Source organism: Rhinoraja longicauda, chromosome 29, assembly GCF_053455715.1.
Source record: "Rhinoraja longicauda isolate Sanriku21f chromosome 29, sRhiLon1.1, whole genome shotgun sequence".
Taxonomy (NCBI): Eukaryota; Metazoa; Chordata; class Chondrichthyes; order Rajiformes; family Arhynchobatidae; genus Rhinoraja; species Rhinoraja longicauda.
The window spans coordinates 20,049,627-20,070,005 of record NC_135981.1 but is presented as its reverse complement, the minus strand read 5'-3'; the positions used below and the strand labels follow the sequence as shown (position 1 = coordinate 20,070,005).

Below are 20,379 nucleotides of genomic sequence, written 5' to 3'. Positions count from 1 at the left end.
AAGACCATGTTTCTGGTCGGGACCCTTCAGACCATCCATGTTCTCCAGAGATGTTCCTTGATTTGTTGAGTTACTCCAGCGCTTTGTGTTATTTTTTGTAAACCAGTAATTGCACTGGGCCAGAGTTGCAGGAATTGGCCTGGAACTGCTGTTCCTAATCTAATTAGGCTTCATATTTTTTAGATTTTTTTTTAGATTTAGAGATACAGCGCAGAAACAGGCCCTTTGGCCCACCCGGTCCGCGCCGCCCAGCGATCCCCGCAAATTAACACTATCCTACACCCACTAGGGACGATTTTGTTTTACATTTACATTTTACATTTGCCCAGCCAATTTGCCTACAAACCTGTACGTCTTTGGAGTGTGGGAGGAAACCGAAGATCTCGGAGAAAACCCACGCAGGTCACGGGGAGAACATACAAACTCCGTACAGTACAGCACCCGTAGTCAGGATCGAACCTGAGTCTCCGGCGCTGCATTCGCTGTAAGGCAGCAACTCTACCACTGCGCCACCGTGCCGCATGAATATTTGGTGCGGACACTGTGAGCTAAAGGGGCCCGTACCGGTGTTGTACCATTCTGTGTTCTAAATACAATGGATCAACTCTTCAACACCCATTGCTTGCCATTGAGCAATTGATCACCTTTGAACACGAACAAATTCTTTAAGGTATAGTTCAAAGATGGAACAAGTTACATTTTAGCATCACTTTTCAGAGTACAGTCGCTTTTGCTACTAATATAGGTTTCTTGTCCTTGCCCCAGGAAAGCAGAGTCTTCTTGTTGAAGATTATCATGGCACTGTCATCTTCCAGCATCCAACTGAATGACCAACATTTATTTGGGAAGACCTGTCAAGGAATGTCAATGAACTGTCCAGTTGCAACAGGAGCAATGGTCAGAGACATGAAACATATGCTTTTATATCTCACCGGTGAATGTCATGGATAGAATTCAGTAGAGGGCACCCTATCTGACCCTAGAGAGCAGACTTCCCCTTGAATGGTATTTTTTATTCAAAGGCACATATTTTGAAGTAATGTTGATTTCATGATCAGACAATCCCCAGTATCACAAAATGCTGGAGTAACTCAGCGGGTCAGGCAGCATCTCAGGAGAGAAGGAATGGGAGACGTTTCGGGTCGAGACCCTTCTTCAGTCTGAATAAGGGTCTCGACCCGAAACGTCACCCATTCCTTCTCTCCTGAGATGCTGCCTGACCCACTGAGTTACTCCAGCTTTTTGTGATACCTTCGATTTGTACCAGCATCTGCAGTTATTTTTCTACACAATCCCCTGTAGTAATTTCAGTGGATCGGAGATGTTCACACCTCAGAGAAATTATATATTTTTCTCAGGCAACAGTGTTATTCTTTGCCAGCAGATCAGTCTTGGGGAATGAGCTTTTTTTAATTGTTTATTATGGGTTTAACAGAGTACGGTGTTTACATATCTATTGGGCTGCTGCAAGTTAGAATATCATTGTTCCGTTTCGGGAGATCTGACAATAAAACACTCTTGACTCTTGTCTTTGGAAGTAGTCGAAGCAGATCTAACGAGAATAATTTCAACTACCATATGACCTTACTTGTAGCTTACTGCTAGCAATGAATAAAAAGTTATAGTTCACAGCTTAATTGCATCGACCTGCTCAGCCTGCCTTCAAGGTCTTTAAATCGATAGTCTGCAGATAACCGAGTCAGACGAAAAGCTACACTTTTTTTTTAGAAACAAGGAACTGCAGATGCAGATTTATAAAAGATGACACAAAGTGCTGGAGTAATTCAGCGGAGTCAGGCGGCATCTTAGGAAAACTTGGATAGGTGACATGTGTAGGAAGGAACTGCAGATGCTGGTTTAAACCGAAGTAAAAGCTGGAGTAACTCAGCGGGTCAGACAGCTGCTCTGGAGAAAGAGAATAGGTGACGTTTCAGGTCGAGACCCTTCTTCAGACCCGAAACCTTTCGGATGTCTCGACCTGAAACAACACCTATTCCTTTTCTGCAGAGATGCTGTCTGACCCCCTGAGATTCTCCAGCTTTTCGTGTCTATCTATGAATAGGTGACATTTTGGGGCAGGACCTTCTGAAGTCCGAAGAAGGGTCCCAACCCGAAGCTTCACCTGTCCATGTTCTCCTGAGATACGATCTGACCTGCTGAGCCACTTCAGCAATTTGTACACTTTTTTCAAACTCACATCTTGTTAAAATGATTCCTTCAGTGGTTCAGTCTAATGAGCTGCAACCCTGTAAACTGTACTGTAGAATTGAATTCAAAACAGGGCCACCAGCCTGACCCAGAGAGATGACTCACTGCCATTGCAGCCAGGCAGGCTGGGTGATAATGCTTCATCGTAGATGTCCCTAATGTGGCTCCAGGCGTTTCACCACGTTAATGTTTTTTACAAAGAGTGGTGGGCAGTCAGAACCTTTCTCCCAAGGTGTAAATGTCAAAACAAAAGAGGGCATAAGATTAAGATGTGAGAGACAAAGTTCGACCCAAAACGTCACCCATTCCTTCTCTCCAGCGATGCTGTCTGCCCCGCTGAGTTACTCCAGTATTTTGTGTCTATCTTCGGTGTAAACAATAATAATAATAATAATTCATTTATTTTATATAGCGCCTTATCGGGTGCTCAAAGCGCTTTACAAAGACAATTAACATAAAAACAAACAGACAAACTATCCTGACGGAAAAGCGGCGAATAAACAACGCCAGCGTCCTCTCACGTCAGGGTCCGGCAGTAGACATCAAAAAGCACAGGACACACAGATACAATTTTGACACAAACAGCCATCACAGTGATTGCTCTAGGCATACCCTCACTGTGATGGAAGGCAGAGTCTTATCTCCTCCTCATTCTTCTCCCGTGGTGCCACGAGGTGATCGAGGCTCCCAACTTTTTGAAGCCCCACCGGGCGATGGAAAGTCCCAGGGCCGAGCCGAGCAGGCCGATGAAAGTCCTGAGCCCCCACCGGGCGATGGAAAGTCCCAGGGCCGAGCCGAGCAGGCCGATGAAGGTCCTGAGCCCCCACCGGGCGATGGAAAGTGCTGCGGCCGAGCCACGCAGGGCGATGAAGGGCCTGCGAGCGGGTCGATCGTACCTCGCGCTCCGGGCGGTCGAAGCTGCTACGGCTGGAGCTCCCAAAAACCGGTCGCCTGCCAGGGACCTGCGAACTCCCGATGTTACGGTCTGCAGGGCCCACGGCCAAAGCCTCCGAGATGGTAAGTCCAGGCCCTGCGACCGGAGTCTTCAAGGTCGATCCCAGCTGGAGGCCGCCGACTCCACGATGTTAGGCCGTAGCGCGAACGGAGATACGACACGGTAAAGGTCGCATCTCCGTTGAGGAAGAGATTATAAAAAAAAGAAAAGTTTCCCCCAACCCCCCCACCACCCCCCCACATACACAGAGTTAAAAAAATAGAACAAAACGTACATTAAACAATGACAATAGACAAAAAACAAAAAAAAGACAGAGAGACTGCCGGTGAGCCGCAGCTGCAGAACACAGCCACGCCCCCTTAACCAAGCATCTGCATTTCCTTCCTACACATATAAAGGAGGCAAATGGACCGACAACATTTTGGGTCGGGACCATTCTTCAGATAGAGTTCCTCCAACAGTTTGAATTTTAGTCAAGATTCCAGCATCGGCAGCCTCTTGTGTCTTCCCAAGGTGTAGTTGGGCAGCAGATCCCGTTGAATGGCAGGTGGATGCCAGCAGGGGGCACCACTGTAATCATCAGCTAATTGGGCATTGTGCTGGCACTTGAAGACATTGACTTCTGTGGACAGGGGACCCCAACAATGAAGGAAAAGGAACTTAACTATACCAGCACAGTGGCACAGCTGGCAGAGCTGCTGCCTCACAGCGTCAGAGATCCGGATTCAATCCTCACCTCGGGTGCTCGCTGTGTGGCGTTTGCACGTTCTGCCGATGACTGCGCGGGTTTTTTCCGGGTGCTCCAGTTTCATCCAACATCCCAAAGGCATGCTGCAGGTTTGTAGGTTAATTGGCCTCTGTAAATTGCCCCGAATGTGAGGGGAGTGGATGACATAGTATCGGTATGATCAGCGTCGACTCGGTGGGCCGAAGGGCCTCTTTCTGTGCTGTATCATTAAACTTACCTTTGCAAAGGGAGACATGCAGGGTGAATGCAGACCTCATTTACCGACAGCAGGTTGTAAGGGAAGGGTGTGAAGAAGGGTCCTGACCCGAAACATCACCTATCCACTCCCTCAGCTGATGCTACCTGACCCGCTGAGTTACTCCAGCACTTTGTATTCGGCTATATCTCACCGTTTCTCGAACATACTGTTACTGCACAATTTAACAGCAGAGACCATGATAAACCTGGGACCGCGCACATTTGCTCTTATGTTGGGCCCGTCAGTCACAGCAACCTCTTCGCTGCAGTTTAATGCCACTTTTGGCGGCACAGTGGTGCAGCTGGTAGAGCTGCTACCTCACAGCGCCAGAGATCCAGGTGCGATTCGGACCTTGATTACTGTTCGTGTGGAATTTGTACGTTCTCCCTGTGACCGCGTGGGTTTCCTCCGGGTGCTCCAATTTCCTCCCACATCACAAAGACGTGCAGGTTTGTAGGTTAATTGGCCTCAATAAATTACCCGGAGTGTGCAGGGAGTGGATGAATGAGTGGGATAACATAGAACCTACGTAAACGGGTGATTGATGGTCGACGTGGAGTCAGTGGAGTCAGCCTGTTTCCATGCTGTATCTTTTTTTAAACTACTCTGTGGATCTTCAAAACCCATTGGAAACAGTTCTTTGTTCCTCTCTCTTGCAGTTGGTATTCAAAGGCATAATTTTTGAAGTAATGTTGGTTTCATGACTTGCCCCAAAGTAATTATATCAGTACCATAAATATTCTCACCAGAGAGGTTATATGTTTGTTTCAGGAACTATTGCCACTCTTTGCCAGTAGATCACCATCTTTAGAAGTAGTCGAAACAGATCTAACTGGAATAATTTCAACTACCACAATGACCTCATTTGCAGCTTACTGCTAGTGGGGAATAAAATGTTATAGTTCATTGCTTAATTGCATCAAACTGTTCTATCTGCCTTTAAATCTACAGTCTGCAAAGAACCATGTTGTGCAAAAATTTTACTTTTTTTCTACTCATGTCTAGTTAAAATTGTCACTTGAATGAGCCTGAGTGTGGGAGTCTCATGAGCTGAAAACCTGTAAATTGTACTGTCGTATCCAATTCCAGTGCTTCTTCTTTTGCTCCACTGTTTGAGATTACTCATCTGCTTTCAGACCCATTTTCTTTTTCATAATGAATGCTACGAGATCCCAATCCTCATGTGGATTTGAACCGAGCTGCAAATAAGAAGGCAAATGACCAACCTGAGATTTGGCCAAATAGACGCTGCTGTGAGGAGCAATGTTGCTGAGAATAGCAAACAGTGCCACGTCAATGTTTAGGAAGTCTAGGTCTAGATTTGGGGCAGCACAGTGGCACAGTGGAGAAGTTGCTCTCTTACAGCGCCAGAGACCCGGTTTGGTCCAGACTGCGGATGCTGTCTGTACAGAGTTTTATGTTCTCCCTATGACAGCGTGGGTTTTCTCTGAGATCTTGGGTTTCCTCCCACACTCCAACGACATACAGGTTTGTAGGTTAATTGGCTTGGTATAAGTATAAACTGTCCCCAGTGTGTGTAGCATAGTGTTAGTGTATGGGTGATCGCTGGTTGGTGTGGACTCGGTGGGCCGAAGGGCCTGTGTCCGCACTATATCTCTAAACTAAACCAAATTGGCAGACACCACATTGCCTCTGTGGGAGAAGGCAGGCCTAGCTGCGTTGAGCCTAAGTTAAGGAAAAGAAGGCCATTGAAAACCCGTTTCATTATCGCAAATGAACACAGCGGCCCTTTCACTGGTTTGCAGCTCATCTCAATAGTCAATAGTCAATAGTCAATAGTCAATAGTCAATAGTCGTTTATTTGTTACATACACATAAATGTGTAGTAAAATGAAACATTACCCGCAGTTGAACAATAAGACCAATAAGATTAATCAATAAAAATGCAATAACACATACAATCACAACTAACACCAAACAAAAAGAAACATCCATCACAGTGAGTCTCCTCCAGTCCCTCCTCACTGTGATGGAAGGCCACAATGTCTTTTTCTCTTCCCTGCCGTCTTGTCCCTTGGTCAGGCTGTTGGAGTTGCCATGTCGGGGCGGTCGGGGCTCCCGATATTGAAGCCCCCGCTGGGCGGTGAAAAAAAATCCCGCGGCCTATTTCAGGCCGCGCCGGATGGTGAAAGGTCCGCAGCGGGCCGACCCAAGCCCCGCGATTCGGGGCGGGCGAACACGTTGCCTCTGCCGCTGCCGGAGCTCCCGATGTCGGCCCCCATCCAGGGGCCTGCGGGCTTCCGACGTCCACGCGGCCCGCGCCGGAGCCTCCGGAGACGAGTCGCAGCTGTTCCCGCAGCATTCGCAGGCAGCCAGCGCCGCAGGTGGTGAGTCCGGACCGCGGGCTCTGCGAACCAGAGACCCAGGTGGTCCCAGGTGCATGGCCGGTGGTAGGCCGCAACGGGAACGGAGACACGGCACAGAACAAAGGTCGCGTCTCCGTTCTGGAGAGAGAATGTTACAGTTACAGTTCCCGTTCCCTCCCACCCCCCCCCCCAAAACATAACATACAACACTACATCATATTAACACTACAATTGAGACAAAAACAACAAAAAACACAAAAGACAGACGGACTGCAGGCAAGCCGCACCTCAACATGTCTTCTCAGGTCATGAAAATTCTCCCAGCAAAGCTCCATCCGACAGGATGCCTCCTGACTTTGAAAGGCCTCCTACACTAAATCCCGGGAAAGCACCATTACTGTGAACGGTCTCGATCCAAAACGTCATCGATCCATGTTCTCCAGAGATGCTGCCTGACCTGCTTAGTTACTCCAGCACTTTATGTACTTCTGTGTATTAACCAGCATCTGCAGTTCTTGGTTTCTACCATTACTGCTCTATTGTCCTATGTTTATTTTCAGTCCTGGAGCCATCAGTTATCCGTTTACATCCTCATCTGACTGACTTCCCTTCTCTGTCATTATGGTTCATTGCCAGCCCATTGCTCAGGATGAAGAAGGGTTCCAACCAAAATGCTGGAGTAACTCAACAGATCAGGTGGCATCTCTGGAGAAAAGGAATAGGTGACGTTTTGGGTCGAGACCCCTATTCCTTTCCTCCAGAGATGCTACCTGACCCGCTGAGTTACTCCAGCATTTTGTGCCCACCTTGGTATAAACCAGCATCTGCAGTTCCCTACAACACAATAGCTCAAAGGCATTGGCCCAGATCTTTCCAATCACCCATGTTGTGACCTGAGCAGCCCTTGTTCCTGCCATCATTAAAGCCGCACTAATCAGTGTTATGTCAGCTACTACCATACAGGGACGGATAATCTTCGGTCAAGATGAAAGAATGCAAAAGGCCTCAGGCAAGCAAGTGCTTCTACAGCTGCAGAAAAGTGAGTGACTTTTCTAATTAATTTTAAATTTGATTGTCTTGATTAAAAGCTCTCACCTTTAAAATGTTTAAAATTGAACTACCACCATCTGGGGAACAACACTGGATGTCAGAGAGTGTAGGAAAATAACTGCAGATGCTGGTACAAATCGAAGGTATCACAAAATGCTGGAGTAACTTAGCGGGACAGGCAGCATCTCAGGAGAGAAAGAATGGATGACGTTTCGGGTCGAGATCCTTCCTCAGACTGATGTCAGGGGAGGGGGGCCGGGACAAAGAGAGGATGTAGTTGGAGACAGGAAGACAGGAAGGAGAACTGGGAAGGGGGAGGGGAAAGAGAGGGACAGAGGAAGTATCTGAAGTTAGAGAAATCAATGTTCATATCGTTGGGGTGTATTTCACTTGGGCAGCTTACACCCCAGCGGTATGAACATTGACTTCTCTAACTTCAGATAGTTCCTCATTACCTCTGACACCCGTACTAATCAAGAATCTATCAATCTCCACCTTAAAAATATTCATTGACTTGGCCTCCACAGCCTTCTGTGGCAATGAATTCCACAGATTCACCATTCTCTGACGAAATAAATTCCTCCTCGTTTCTTTTTAAAGGTACGCCCTTTTATTCTGACAAAGACCGGTCCTTCGGCCACTGAATCAGCACAGACTACCAATCACCCATTCACACCAGCCCTGGATCAATCATTTTTTTAAATACCCCCCCACATCCCCATGAAATCCCCCCAGATTCTCCCATGCACTGACACACTGGGGACAATTGACTGTGGCCACTTTGCCCACCAATTCATGTGTCATTGAGATTGAACCAGGGTTTTTGGTGCTGCAAGACAGCATCTCTGGCAGCTGGACCTCTTGTGCCAACTTCCTGGGATGGATGGTGAAGAGAAGTCAAACTTTGCCCAAATAATCTAGGTATTGTTTTTGGTATTGATTTATTATTGTCATGTGTACCGAGATACATAAAAAGCTTCTTATTTGTGTGCTGTTCAGGATAATACTCTACACGAGTACAGGGCCACCACCGATTTTCCGATTTTCTGGCAACTGGTGGTCCCGCACCTCCTTTAATCCGGACAAAATTATGAGATCAAATCCCCCCCCCCCCCCCAGGATGTCCCCCTGAAAATGAGGCAGCCGATCTCAAACTCTTCGGGACTTCCATGCCGATTGGCGTGTTGAATTTACCCCCTGCTGCCGGGGCTCTGGAATTCCGGACCAGATCCAATCCCATAGCCGATTTCCAAGGCCAACTTTGGCGGTCGGTATCTTGGCCTCCCCCCCAAGGCCGTGACCTCTGTTGGTCTGGCTAAACAGATAATGTGGCACCGAGGGTGCCTGAAAATCAATGGAGTTCAAGGTCTGTAATGAGGTAGGTTGGAAAATCAGGATTACCCCAGTTTATGGAAGGACTGTTCAGAAGTGTGATTACAGAGGAGAATAAGCTGTTTCTGAGCCTGGCAGTAGGTGCTTTCAAGGTTTTGGATCTTCTGCCCGACAGGAGTGGGGAGTTTGTACGTTCTCCCCGTGACCTGCGTGGGTTTTCTCCGAGATCTTCGGTTTCCTCCCACACTCCAAAGACGTACAGGTATGTAGGTTAATTGACTGGGTAAAATGTAAAAATTGTCCCTAGTGTGTGTAGGATGGTGTTAATGTGCGGGGATCGCTGGGCGGCGCGGACTCGGTGGGCCGAAGGGCCTGTTTCCGCGCTGTATCTCTAAATCTAAATCTAAATCTAAATCGAGGTTGACCAAGGCAGCAGAGGTCCTTGATTATGTTGTCTGCTTTCCCGAGGCAGTGTGAATTGTAGATGGAGTCAATGGTGGAGACTCTAGCTGGTGTGTGATGGACTGGTCTGCACAATCTAATACTAATTCAGTAACAAAATAAACGTAATGGTGGTATGATAGCATTAGATTGATCTTAATCATGTTGTAATAAGTATGAAACCCAGAGATAAAGCAATCAATTCGATATACTTGCTTACTGATTGCCTCAATCCGAAATGCACTTAAAAGTTAAGCTCAGACTAGAATGAGCTGCCGTTTCCATATGGGCATGAACCAGTACTGACCTGCATCTAAAAATAACACTGGCCATTCATCAACTCCTGCCTCTCCACTCAGATCGAAAATATGCAATAAAATAACAGAACTGGATGAATTTTAGTTTTCTTCTCGCTGCATCTAATTAAGGAGCATAATAGAATATGTTATCAAACTCTCCAGAAACATAAATAAATCTCCACTGAAAATAGTCATGTGTGATGAAAAAATTATGGGAAGGTGAAATGTATGGTGAGATTTAGTTTAGTTTAGTTCAGAGATACAGCGCGCAAACAGGCCGTTCGGCCCATCGGGTCCACACCGACCAGCGATCCCCGCACATTAACACTGTCCAGCACACACTAGGGACAATTTACCAAGCCAATTAACCTACAAACCTGTACGTCTTTAGAATGTGGGAGGAAACCAAAGATCTCGGACAAAACCCACGTGGTCACGGGGAGAACGTACATACTCCGTACAGATATGAATATATGAATATGAATAAGTTTATTGGCCAAGTATGCATATATGAGGAATGTGCCTTGGTGCTCCGCTCACAAATGACAACACAAACATACAGTTAACAATTAAGAATAAAGCATAACCACATCAAAACAATAAGGATACGCCATTACGATCTAAACATGTGGGTGAAAATAAACCAGAGCAAAAAAGAGACTACAGACTTTGGTTATTGAGTAGAACTATCACTTGTGGGAAAAAACTGTTTTTATGTCTGGCTGTGGCTGCTTTGACAGTCCAGAGTCGCGTTCCAGAGGGAAGTGCTTAAAAGAGTTTGTGGCCAGGGTGAGAGGGGTCAGAGATGATCTTGCCCGCTCGCTTCCTGGCCCTTGCAGTGTACAGTTCGTCAATGCGGGGAAGGTTGCAGCCAACAACCTTCTCAGCTGTGCGAACGATCTGTTGCAGCCTCTGGATGTCGTGCTTGGTGGCTGAAGGTGAGGACGGACTCAATGATAGCAGTATAGAATTGGACCATCATTGCCTGTGGCAGATTGTGTTCCCTCAGTTGCCGCAGGAAGTACATCCTCTGTTGGGCCTTTTTGACTGTGGAGTCGATGGTGGCCCCCCATTTAAGGTCCCTGGAGATGATGGTTCCAAGGAACTTAAATGACTCCACAGATGTGACTATAAGGCAGCAACTCTACCGCTGCGCCTTGGTGCTGCCCTATTGATCACATCTCTGTACTAATCATATTGCATCCTGTTATTTTGGTGAACTATCGGGCATTATTTGATTCCTGAAACTATTTCATCTCATGCAATTACTTCTCACAAAGGACATGCTTGCATCTAGTGGCTAATGCAAAAATGAGTAATCTGTTTCAAACCTGTAAAGTGGCCTGTAACTCCCATTAATACCGTGAGAGCAATTGCTTTGATAGTGCTTTGGTGTGCTCAAAGGAGCACACCAAATAGTTCAATAAACCTTATTGGATTTGTTTGCAGCAATCTTCCTCAAGCATCCTTGTCTTGCAGGGTGATCAATTTGGACCCAGATGGGAAGGTGGCTTCAGTTTGGCGTCTGCAGTTTTCACAATGTTAATCACATATTTCAGTCTGGTTTCTCCTCGTGGCGCTGTAACCTTGGCAGCAGTGTACACACAAACCGTATCCCTGGGATTTTCTCGTTATGGCCAATAAGTCCCTGTCCTTGAAAGCGTCCGTGCAGGTAATTAGAGTGGTCAAAAAGGCTTTCGGCACATTGGCCTTCATCGGTCAGAGTATTGGGTATAAAAGTTGAGAGGTCATGCAGAGAAATAAGACATTGGTGAGGATTGTGTTCAGTTTTGGGCACCATGTTATAGGAAAGATGTTGTCAAGCTGGAAAGGGAGCAGAGAAGATTTACAAGGATGTTGCCAGGACTCGAGGGCCTGAGCTATAGGGGGAGGTTGAGCAGGCTAGGACTATATTCCTTGGAGCGCAGGAGGATGAGGCTATCTTACAGAATCATGAGAGGAACAGGTAGGGTAAATGCACAGTCTCTTGCCCTGGTATTGAGAACCAGAGAACATAGTTTTAAGGTGAGGGGATAATATTTAATAGGAACCTGAGGGATAACTTTTTTACACAAAGGGTGGTGGGTGTATGGAACGAACTGCCTGAGGAGGTAGTTGAGGCTGGGACTATCGCAATGTTTGAGAAACATTTAGACAGGTATGTGGAAAGGACAGGACAAACACAGGCAGGTGGGACTAGTGTAGATGGGACAAGTTGGTCGATGTGGGCAAGTTAGGCCAAAGGGCCTGATTCCATGCTGTATAGTTCCATGACTATGATTCTACGAATAAGTAAACACTCACAGAGGCAGAAGTATATAGAATTATGAGAGGCATGGACAGGGTAAACAGTCAGAACCTTTCTCCCAGGGTGGAAATGGCAAATACTAGTGGACATAGCTTTGAGATAAGAAGAGCAAAGTTTAAAAGAGATGTGCAGAGCAAGTTATTTACACAGAGAGTGGTGGGTGCCGTGAACATGCTGCCAGCTTGCAGCCCAGTGGTATGAACATTGACTTCTCCAACTTTAGATAGTTCCTCTGTCCCTCTCTTCCCCTCCCCCTTCCCAGATCTCCCTCTATCTTCCTGTCTCCACCTATATCCTTCCTTTGTCCCGCCCCCCTGACATCAGTCTGAAGAAGGGACTCGACCCGAAACGTCACCCATTCCTTCTCTCCTGAGATGCTGCCTGACCTGCTGAGTTACTCCAGCATTTTGTGAAATGCTGCCATGGATGGTAGTGGAGGTAGAAATGAGGCTTTTGGGGAGGCGCATGTGTAGGCAGATGAGATTAGTTATCTTGGCATCATGTTGAGCATGGACATTGTGGGCTGAAGGGCCTGTTTCCGTGCTGTACTGTTCTAGATTCTAAGTTCATTCTAGCCTATGGTTTTCAGTTGTAAAAGCAAACTATTTCAGACACTGAAAATCTGAAATAAAGCAAAAAATGTCATGAACATTCAGCTCTCGTGGAGAGAGAAATTGTGTTCATGATTTAGGTTGGCAACATTCTTATTTGCTGGTTAAGTAACCACCTATCAAAATAAAATGTGGATAAATCAGTGCAGAAAAAGCCGGCAATTCAGACCTAAAGGGCCTGTCAGGATTATTCTCCACACAAGTCCCCACCCATCATATTTCATTACATCTTCATTGCATGTCCTTCTCTACATTCTCCCAGCCTGTGATGATACCCCTAACGTCTAGATCCAGAAAGGCCCAGAGACATTCTTGATTAAATCATGCATGTATTTTTACAAAGAAATCCAGGTAAGTCCAAGTGGAACCCATGATTCCTTTCCAAGGATATCTGGGACAGCTGCATGTCATCAGAAGCCCAAGGTTCCTGAAAAGAGTTCGAGAGAGACTTCTTTTACATTCAGCTGAGATGGCGGACAGACAGTGTTGCATATTTTTGCAATAGAATGCAAGTCTGCAGTGCTCCGTGGTGGGACTTGATCCCACAACCTCCTGACTCGGGGACAGAAGCAAGGCTGATACTGGCTGGCATAGAGTTGCTGCAATTTTCCTGCACCTTCACAGGATCAATGGCAGAGGCTGTAGCTTCTCCCTTCCCCACCAATGACTCTGTTCATGTTTATTAGTGATCCTAGCAGATGCCAGGCTATTCGGCCCATCAAGCCTACTCCGCCATTAAAAATCACAGCTGATCTATCGTCCCCACTCAACCCCATTCCCCTGCCTTCTCCCCATAACCCCTGACTCCTTTACCAATCCAGAATCTATCCTTAAAAATATCCATCGACTTGGCCTCCACAGCTTTCTGTGGCTGCCTTCCAGAGTAGGGGATAGAGACAATTCCGGAGAGGAAGCCCCGCTCCCTCCATAGTTGTGCACTGAAGAAGGGTCCTGACCCAAAACGTCACCTATCCACATTCTCCAGAGATGCAGCCTGACCTGCGGACTTTGACTGCCCACATTTTATTGAGGCCAGTTCATTGGCTATATTTAAGAGGGAGTTAGATGTGGCCCTTGTGGCTAAAGGGATCAGGGGGTATGGAGAGAAGGCAGGTACGGGATACTGAGTTGGATGATCAGCCATGATCATATTGAATGGCGGTGCAGGCTTGAAGGGCCGAATGGCCTACTCCTGCACCTATTTTCTATGTTTCTATGTTTACATTCATAAGTTAACTCAGCGGAAATTAATTATGCAGTATTTTAAGAGAGCGTGGGATAACATTTTTAATTTAAAAAATGAAACAATGTGTGTGAGCAAATGAGTTGGGCAGCGTAATGTTTGATAATTCATCTCCAAGGAGGAAACACTTAATGACTTGCTTGGGGAATGAGTCCTGGAAGTCTTACATAATTCAAAAGCTTTTCTTCAAAGGTTAGCGAGCGCTACCTCCATAAGTGAGTAATCTTGTGTGTTGATTCTTCCATTATGTTTTTCCTAGAAGGCAGGAGTGCAGCTGAGGGTTTCCAAGGTGAAATCAATGCCGCACTGTCACATTAGGCCGCAGTCGATCACTTGGAAATCCAGCAAAGGCTGCAGAGAACGCTCAAATGTGACTGACATAGAGCCTATGACCTGTGTGTAGGAAGGAACTGCTGATCCTGGTTTAAACCGAAGATGGACACAAAAAAACTGGAGTTACTCAGCGGGTCAGCCGGCATCTCTGGAGAAAAGGAGTAGGTGACGCTTCAGGCCGAGACCCTCCACCAGGCCGAGAGTCAGGGGAATGGGAAACGAGAGAGATAGACGGTGATATGGTGAAGACCTATATTGGGTGCAGGAAGGGAAGATTCACCCAGCTCTGCTCAAGAGACTGTTCAAATGGTCAGCATTCTTCGTGCTTTCCTGCGTCGAGAGCTGATAGAAAAAAATGCCTTATTTCAAGGAAACTTTCAAACGTTTTCTTGGAGAAATGCCACCCTTCGCCCAAAGCGTGCTGCTTTGTGAGAGAGTTTGGCCGAGAGCTGTCTGCACAATCTGCTAAATCATGTCGAATCTGCCGCATGTGTCAGTTAGCAGGCCAGAGGCGAATGCCTAAATTATTCACGGTGTGGTAGTCTCAGTGAAGGCAATAACTCACCAACAATTGCATCAGGTTCTCCTTTCTTCTGCATTTTAAGCCCAAGGCCGGAGTCAATGCCCTCGGCTCAAGCATTGTGCCATAAACAAATGTAACGTAGGAACCACGGAAGATTTTCTCATTCTTCTTCTTGCGTTTGAGGCAGCAGAAGTTATGAAGCTGCTTCAGCTTCTGCTGTCTCTGTTTGTTGTCGTTCGCCTGACTGAGGTCAGTTGACAGGGCTCACCACGGGGAGGTCGCCATTAAAATCATGAAACAAAAACTGTCATTTTGTTTAAAAATCTAGCTTTGAACAAACCAACCCAGAAGTAGGGAGGTGTAGCTGTGTTTATTTCATAACAATGCGATTGAAAACGTACTTTACTTAGAGTGAAGTGCAGACATAGATAGAGTCCTGGAATCTTACTGCGTGGAAACAGGTCCTAAACCCAACTTGCCCACACCAGCCAGTGTGTTCCATTTACACTAGTCTCACCTGCCCATATGTGCTGTTTGTGTGGAGTTTGCACTTTCTCTCTGTGATTGTGTGGGTTTCCTCCGGGTGATCCGTTTTTCTTCACACTTCCCAGGCGTGCGGGTTTGTAGGTTAATTGGCCTCTATAAATTGCCCCGAATGTGTACAGAATGAAGAGCAGAAAGTGGGATAACATAGAACTAGTGTGAACAGATGGTCAGCATGGACTTGATGGGCTGAAGGGCCTGTTTCCATGTCAAATCACTGAACTAATCTAATCTAAACTAAACATCGCCGTCAGCGATGGCCAACCTCGCCAACGGTCTGTCTGTCTTTTCGTCTTTTTTGTTATTTTGTGCCGTTTATTTTAACTAAGGTTGTGTAGTTTGAACGTTGTTAAGTGCAATTAGATCTTAACAGCATTCCCAGCAGAGTTAAAATTCCACCATAAAATACATAGTAAGTTAATATTCCAATCAATAAAACATCTTCATAAAGATGCATCCTGCATCTCAGTAAATACAGGATCAATATCTTTTCTTTTTGCTCCAAACATAGAATTATTTCTCTGTCGCAGTCAGCTATTCCAAAGTGGCCTAAATATGTATATTCTTTCCCCCAAGGTAGCAAGTTTATTCCTGCTAATATTGCTAACGTTTTCCTTTACTTTCTGTTATTCCAGCAACATCTTTGCTGCAAATCCTCGGTAAGTGTTGTATTTTATCAATACACATTTCTTACATGATCTAATTTGTCTGGCAGAGAAATGGATTTTCCATGTGCAACTCACAGTGGTCGTGGGTTGAATGCCCCAGGGTATCGAGAGTTATTGCTTTCCTCTCCTGGCTCGGGAAGATTATTCTGTAAGTAACTAAGTTGCACACCTCAGCAGCATTTCAGCTTGAATTTTCTGGGGGTTGCCTGGATCAAACGTCCTCTCAGAAATTGATTGAGATTTCTTTGAACTTCCCGACTGCAGAGATTTGTGGAGGCCAAGACAGTGACATTGAGATGTTGAACTGGCAGCAAAGTGGACCTCTGAGGCCGAGATCAAACCAGTAACAATCTCATTGGAAGGTGAAGCTGGCTTGAAGTTCATAAAATTATGAGAGGTATAGATAGAGTGGACAGTCAGAACCTTCTGCCAAGGGTGAAAATGCCAAAGACCAGAGGGTGTAGCTTTAAGAATAGCTTTAAGGCAAGGTGGGGGGGGGGGGGGGGGTTTGATGGTGGGGGGGAAGTTTAAAGGAGATGTGTGTGGCAAGTTTATTTACGCAGAGAATGGTAGGTGCCTGGAGCACACTACCAGGGATGGTGACCGAGGCAGACAGAATTGTGCCATTTAAGAGGCTTTTGGGTAGACACAATGATGAGCAGGCAGAGTAGATAGGTTTAACAGCATCATATTCAGTATGGGCTTTGTGGGCCGAAGGGCCTATTCCTGGCTCTACTGTTTGTTTTAAATGCCCCAAAGGCATCTTCCTCTCCCTTTGGAATATTTAAAGTACTTTCAAAGGGAAATATTAAATCAGCCCTTGCTTGAAATTTAAAAAGAACCTGCTAAGCATAATTCACTACTCAAGGGAATATTAAACTGAGATGTAAAGCTAATGCCTTGTGAGATGATATTGGGTTGGCACAGTTGCAGCATTGTGTATTGTAATGTTATGAAATTTGCACAAATCGTCTGGATAGTTTTATATTCTGTTAATTAAAAATGGAATTATGTTTATATAAATCAGACGTATTTAATGGATGGCTGAGTAATTTATCTGAGTTTTATTTGTGGGATGTCAGGTCTGAGGCCTGATTGATGATGTTTAACATTTTAGTTATTCACGAGGAATAAATAACATGGAATTTTTAATTTTAAAATAGATCTGGTTTATACTTCAAAAGTAATAATCAGAAACTTTTATTAAAAAATAAATCATTCACCTCGGTTAAAATTCTGCATATTTAAACATTATTAATTCAACTGTTCGAAAATGGCTCGGAGTTGTTGTTTGAATGAGATGTCAGGCAGTGTGAGGAATGTTGACTTTGCCAAGGGTAACACATGGCCAAACGCACAGTTTACAGTGAGACCTTGGGAAACATTAAATCATAGCAACCTATTGTAACTGGCAATGGATGGGCTGGAGGCTTAAGTGAGTTTTATATTGCAGAATGTCTGGCTGGTCTGGCTGATGAGTTTGAAGTTTCTCTTTAATGTGCAGGCAAATAACATGCATTTCATGATTTTAACGTACAGAATCTCTTGCCCAGAATAGGGGAATCGAGAACCAGAGGACTTACAGTAGGTTTAAGGTGAGGGGGGAAAGATGTAACCTTTTCACACCAAGGTTGGTGGGTGTATGGAATGAGCTCCCAGAGGAGGTAGTTGAAGCAGGTGCTATCAGTTTAAGAATAAGGGGTAGGCCATTTAAAACGGAAATGAGGAAAACCTTTTTCAGTCAGAGAGTTGTAAATCTGTGGAATTCATTGCCTCAGAAGGCAGTGGAGGCCAAATCTCTGAATGCATTCAAGAGAGAGCTAGATAGAGCTCTTAAGGATAGCGGAGTCAGGGGGTATGGGGAGAAAGCAGGAACGGGGTACTGATTGAGAATGATCAGCCATGATCACATTGAATGGTGGTGCTGGCTCGAAGGGCCGAATGGCCTACTCCTGCACCTATTCTCTATTGTCTATTGTCTATTGTAACGTTTAAGAAATATTTAGACAGGTATATGGATAGGAGAGGTTTAAAGGGATATGGGCCACATGCAGACAGCTGGGACTTGTGTAGATGGGACTGGCTGATGTGGGCAGGTTGGGCTCAAGGCCCTGTTTCCATGCTGTAAAATTCTAGGACTGTATAAAATTAGGCAGGAGAAGTACAGCTGGTGGAGCTCAATGCATTGGGAGGAGAGGTGCCCAAAATTTCCAGGTCTTCTGAGAGGATTGAGTGAGTCGGCCATTTTAAACAAGCTTGGAAACATGGCTCGCCCTTAAAATGGCTTCCTGGTGCCATTTCGATTCCTAAGCAGCACACTCTATTGGGGCAATGGAAGATGGAAAGACCACCATTTTGCATGTCAACATTTCCAATTGGATAGTGGTTGATTGACTGGAGCAACCTTTGTCCGATAGCCCCACCTTTAAAACCATTTCACTGTGTGTGGCAGACTGATATTAGACATAGTCAGAGAGCAATACAACAGGGAAATAAGCCCTTCGGCCCACATTATCCATGCTGACCAAGTTGGCGTACTGGGCTAGTCTCATTTGCCTGCATTTTGCCCATATCTCTCTAAACACTTCCTATCTATATATCTGCCCATTGCTAATTAATTGTTTGAAATTCTAGAATTTTAAATAGATTCTAAAGAGATTAGAGTAGGAAAATAACAGCAGATGCTGGTACAAATCGAAGGTATACAAAAAGCTGGAGCAGCTCAGCGGGTCAGGCAGCATCTCGGGAGAGAAGGAATGGGTGACGTTTCGGGTCACGACCCGAAACTTCACCCATTCCTTCTCTCCTGAGATGCTGCCTGACCCTCTGAGTTACTCCAGCTTTTTGTGATACCCAAAGAGATTAGATGTATCCTGCACAGAGGGCCCCAGAAATGTGATGATTGGTTCAGTTACTTTAAATAGATGTGCTCTGCGGCACCATTTTAAGTCTTGCTGTGAAAAGGCTCCTCAGGCAATTTTAAACGTTTGACGTCCACAATGTCAGAGCCCACTTAATATTGAAACCTTCTCAGGATTGTAAAAAACTCTGATGCAAAGTCATAAACATCTGCAAAGCAACTCTAGCGTTGGTGGAAGTCATGCTCATATTCTTTCTGCATTCATCAAGAGATGTTCAATACTGTCCAAACCTAATTGCACATGAGGAGGTGGTGAAGTGGTGTCTGCCTTTTGTTCCTATGGCTGTTGTAGGTGCCTGTGCATTCTGTGTAGTGAAGGTACTTCCACACTGCCTGTAAGCAGAGTGTTCCAGACTTTAACCCAGTACCCTTGATGGAGCAGTGACATATATCCCTATCTAAAGGGTGAAGATAGACACAAAGTTAACTCAGCGGGTCAGGCAGTATCTCTGGGAAAAAAAGGATGGGTGACGTTTTGGGCCAGGATCCTTCTTCAGACTGGGGTCCCGACTCCAATCGCCACCTATCCTTTTTCCCCAGAGATGCTGCCTGACCTGCTGAGTTACTCCAGCACTTTGTGTCCATCTTCGGTATATACCAGCATCTGCAGTTCCTTTCTACCCATCAGAATGGTGTTTGAGTGGAATTGATCTTGCTGTCTTTATACTGGACTGAAGGTTTGGGCATTGCTGTAAAGAAAATTCAGCAAATTTCTGCACTACATAGATAACAGTACACCAGTGTCGGAGAATGAATGGCGGCCAACCGAGGCGACTCTTTGTGTCGCTGGTCACAGAAGTGGATCTGCAATCACAATCGCTCAACCCTTTTAAATCTCTACTCCAACAGCAGCATTTCTTACTTTCACGTATCTGTACACTGTGGATGGCTCGATTGTAATCACGTATTGTCTTTCCGCTGACTGGTCAGCATGCAACAAAAGCTTTTCACTGTACCTCGGTACACGTGACAATAAACTAAACTAAACTAAAGGATGGTGGCAATCATATGGAGAGTTTTGTTCTCTCTAGGCCAAGATATCTACACAATATTAGGAAAAGTCTGAGAACACGGAGTGCTCCACACAGAGCCTAGTGTGTATGTGGAACGAGCTGCCACACAAAACAATAGTGGTGGGTATAACTACAATCATTAAAAGACATCTGGACAGGTAGATAGACCAGAGAAAGTTAGAGGGATACGGGTCAAACAAAGCCAAATGGGACTACCTCATAGCAATTTGGTTGGCATGGATGTGTTGGGGAGAGAGGGGGGGAGAGAGAGGGGGGGGAGAGAGGGAGGGAGGGAGGGAGGTGGGGAGGGGGGGAGGGGGGAAGAGGCGGGGAGAGAGGGGGAGAGAGGGGGAGAGAGGGGGAGAGAGGGGGAGAGAGGGAGGGAGAGAGGGAGGGAGAGAGGGAGGGAGAGAGGGAGGGAGAGAGGGAGGGAGAGAGGGAGGGAGAGAGGGAGGGAGAGAGGGAGGGAGAGAGGGGGAGAGAGGGAGGGAGAGAGGGAGGGAGAGAGGGAGGGAGAGAGGGAGGGAGAGAGGGAGGGAGAGAGGGAGGGAGAGAGGGGGAGAGAGATGCAGGGGAGATCACTATACAGTGTGCACTTATCACACTGCCAGGAGTGAAG

At 46.0% G+C, this 20,379-nt stretch overlaps 1 protein-coding gene across 3 annotated transcripts in view; it reads right to left on the bottom strand.

Moving 5' to 3' along the window:
• samd14 (sterile alpha motif domain containing 14) overlaps nt 1–20,379 on the bottom strand; it is a 128,159-nt gene that overhangs the window by 16,663 nt on the left and 91,117 nt on the right. The window lies entirely within an intron of this gene.